Genomic DNA, 3,766 nt, shown 5'->3' on the forward strand with positions numbered 1-3,766 from the left:
AGGGGCAGTGAGAGGCAGAGAGAAAATTGCAAGCAGGCAGGCTCCGCATTGTCAGCCTGATGCAGGGCTTGATTTCACAAAACCATGAGATCATAACCTGAGCCAAAATCAGGAGTTAGACACTTAACCAACTGAACCACCCAGGCAGCCCAAACTCACACCCTTTTAAATGTTGCTATTCCTGAGGGACTTATATTTCTCTCAGATTCAGTGGTGCACTCAGTGACAATTTGGCTTCAAGTGTCAACCTTCCATTCTCTGTTCTGTTTTTACGTTTTTATTGTTAGTGTTATTGGTAAATTTTTAATGTTTATTTTAGTTTTGAGAGAGAGAGAGAGAGAGAGAGAGAGAGAGAGAGAGAGAGAGACAGAGACAGAGAGAGTGTGAGTGGGAAAGGGGAAGAGAGAGAGGAACACACAGAATCCAAAACAGGCTCCAGGCTCTGAGCTGTCAGCGCAGAACCCAGCGGATCTCAAATTCACAAACAGATGATGACCTGAGCTGACGTTGGACACTCAATGGACTGAGCCAGCCAGGTGCCCCTGTTGTTGTTATAATTATTATTGTTACTGTTTGTTCAGCCACACCATGAACTATTACAAAAATATTGGAAAGAAGGCACTAAATGAAATATTGGTCAGCAGAATATATTAAATAAGAATAGTTAGGGGCTCCTGGGTGGCTCAGTCAGCTAAGTGGATGACACTTGATTTTCACTCAGATCATGATCTTATGGTTTGTGAGTTTCAGCCCTGTGTCCATGACAGCATGGAACCTGCTTGGGATTCTCTCTCCCTCTCTCTCTCTACCCCTCCCCTGCTCATGCTCATGAACATGCTCTATCTCAAAAATAGAATAAAACATGTAAAATATTAAAACAAGAATAGTTTAAATAGCTATAGTATGAAATATGCTAAAAATGTTTTGTTTCAATATGAATAAATTTAAGTTACAATATACAACTGTTAACTCATTATTGGGAAGTTACTCTAGGACTGTGTTATTGATATATATTGATCTTTAAGAAACATAATCTACGCTCAAGAAATTCACATCTAGATGGGAAGATAATATACATATACAAAAGTTAACAAGCAATAGGGTGTTGAGTGCATTTAGAGACTATGCAGATAAAGTGTATTCTTGAAGAGTTTAGAGGAGCCTGTTTTCTGACGAGGCGGATATTAGGAAGGAAGATTTAAAAGCTGTGTGGAAGTTTTACACCTAGAAACTGAACATAGGTGGAAGGAGTGGGAAGGAGTGTCTGGTTTATACGGAAGATACGAATACTGACAAGGAGGCAGGGAAACATAGTATGTGTGGTGAAGAGCAGGCAGTTATGGTTTGGGTCTAGAAGAGTAAAGTGAAGGCTATAAAGGTACTGGAGGACTTTGAATGCTGTTTGTAGAACTTAGGGTAGAAAAGGTGGGATCAATGGGAGAGCCATGGCAGTTGAACATGAAGGGGGGAAATTTGGAAATGTAAAAACTCAATGAGAACTTTACAAAATTTAAGATTAAAAAATGCAGCAGAATAGACATCTACAGCTAGTCTTAACCAAATCCTCCTCTCCCAGGGGAATCCCCAAACCTGAGAAAATAGAGTAGTAACTCTGCTTCAGACCTCTCCATTTGTTCTATTTTCTTGATTACACCGATCCTTCCTCCTTAGGTTGGTCCACGTGAAAGGGACCTCTGGTTGTCTTTTGTACCAGTTAGGGCACAGGCCTCTGTTACCCTCTTTCCTATTCCTGGGAGCAGTGGTAGTGCCTGTTTAGATAGGGGGTGGCCGGCTCCAGCCTCAGCCAAAGCTAGGGGCTCAAGTAAAGGTACTGTCTTTGTTTTATTCCTTCTTTCTTTAGTATTCTTTCCCCACCTATATACTTTATTTACAATAGGAATAAATTAAGTTGTCCAGGATCTCCTGGGATATGGAGAGAAGAAGGGACAGGGATGAAAACTGGTTAGGGAGGGCAGATTGTTAAGGTAGGTCAATTGTCTGGGTCCTCCTGAATCTGGATCCATGATCATCTGCTGCCTGGAGGGGAGGTCTTGTGTTTGCCCTTGGCCTGAACTTTACCTTTTTCAGCCTTGTTGAAAGCAGAGACAATAGAAGATGAGTTTGTTCAGAGCACTTTTTTTTTTAAAGGAGAAAACTTGTCGTCTGTGTTTGCTGAGAAGGTTCCACCTTATACCCAGTACACTATTAAAAAATTAGGTTATTTATTTTTGAGAGAGAGACACAGAGAGAGAGAGAGAGAGAGAGAGAGAGAGAGAGAGAGAGAGAGAGAGAGAGAGAACAAGCAGGGGAGGGGCAGAGAGAAAGGGAGACACAGAATCCAAAGCAGGCTCTAGGGTCTGAGCTGTCAGCACAGAGACCAATGTGGGGCTCGAACTCACGCACTGAGAGATTATGACTTGACCTGAAGTCAGACACTTAACTGATAGAGCCATCCAGGTGCCCTTCAGCACACTATTTTTATCTTGTGCTAGCATAATACATTAAAAGAAAAAAAATCTGAAATACTTGAATAAGCTTATAGTATAATGGTAATAATGTCAGTATCTGCTCTTTAACCTGATGTGATTCATTCATAAATATTCTAATGTCATTCTAGTCCTTTGTAATTTTTGAAAATTATTTCTTCATTTTTATTTCAAAAAAGTATACAAAATGAAAACTTGAAAGGATAAAGAAGAAGGATAAAATCGTATGCTTTAGAAAAGACTTATTGCAGAATAATGCAATTGACTATGTTTAAGACAAATGCATTTAACTATATTTAAGATAGTGTAATTGATTTACTATTCTACAATAATACATATCAATAAATATTTAATATGTGTAAAGTCATTTTGCATAATACATATTCAATATATAGATATATTATTCTGTAATAATGTGTTAAACAAAATATAAACATACATTAAAACTAAACTTACAGTTTTATCACCAGAAGTTTCAGTGAATGATCTTAAATATGATGCCTAGTAAAACATTTCAGCAGGCTGGGAATATCAAATGTTTGAAGTGTGTGTGTGTGTGTGTGTGTGTGTGTGTGTGTGGTTTTCTAAATTGAATAATTATAAAATACAAAGTACATTAGTAATACATGCAGAGTATTCAAGGCTTTCATTGATAAACATATCAGCTCATGGATTATGAATTTTCCAAGATGAATATTGAGGAACAACTTTAAAATAAATTGAACAGGAGATTTAATAGTTTTATTAAAACTTACTGTGTGCAAGAATCTGTGCTCATTTTCTTTATATTCATCAATCAATTAGTTCTTTTTCATTTGTCTACCAATAAGATCTATTCCAGGCCTGAGATGCAGATATAAATGCATACAGAGTGAGTAAGTCTCCTTATGATAAAGCTAATATTTTTGTGTGAGGTGAAAAAATTAATAGGTTTAAAAGCATTTAATACCATTTAAAAAGTGTAAGTTTTTTTTTTTAAATAGAGTAAAGAGATAGAATATGAGAAAGGAGTTTTCTTTTGTAGGTAACGTGTCAGGGACAGTTTTCTGAGGAAGTAATATATGAGTAGAGGCCTGAATGAAGTGAGAGAGCAAGCCAAGTGAAGAGTTCAAGCCAGTGGTTGGGGGGTGGGGTGGCGGGAAAGAGTGATGAGAAGTGAATTCATAGAGGGAACCAGTAATCAGATCACAGAGGACCTTGTAAATGATGGTATGCATTTTGGAATTTATTCTGATTATGATGGAAAGCCATTAGAGAGTTTTTGAGCAGGAAAATGGTAT

The sequence above is a fragment of the Suricata suricatta genome, chromosome 5, assembly GCF_006229205.1.
Source record: "Suricata suricatta isolate VVHF042 chromosome 5, meerkat_22Aug2017_6uvM2_HiC, whole genome shotgun sequence".
NCBI lineage: Eukaryota > Metazoa > Chordata > Mammalia > Carnivora > Herpestidae > Suricata > Suricata suricatta.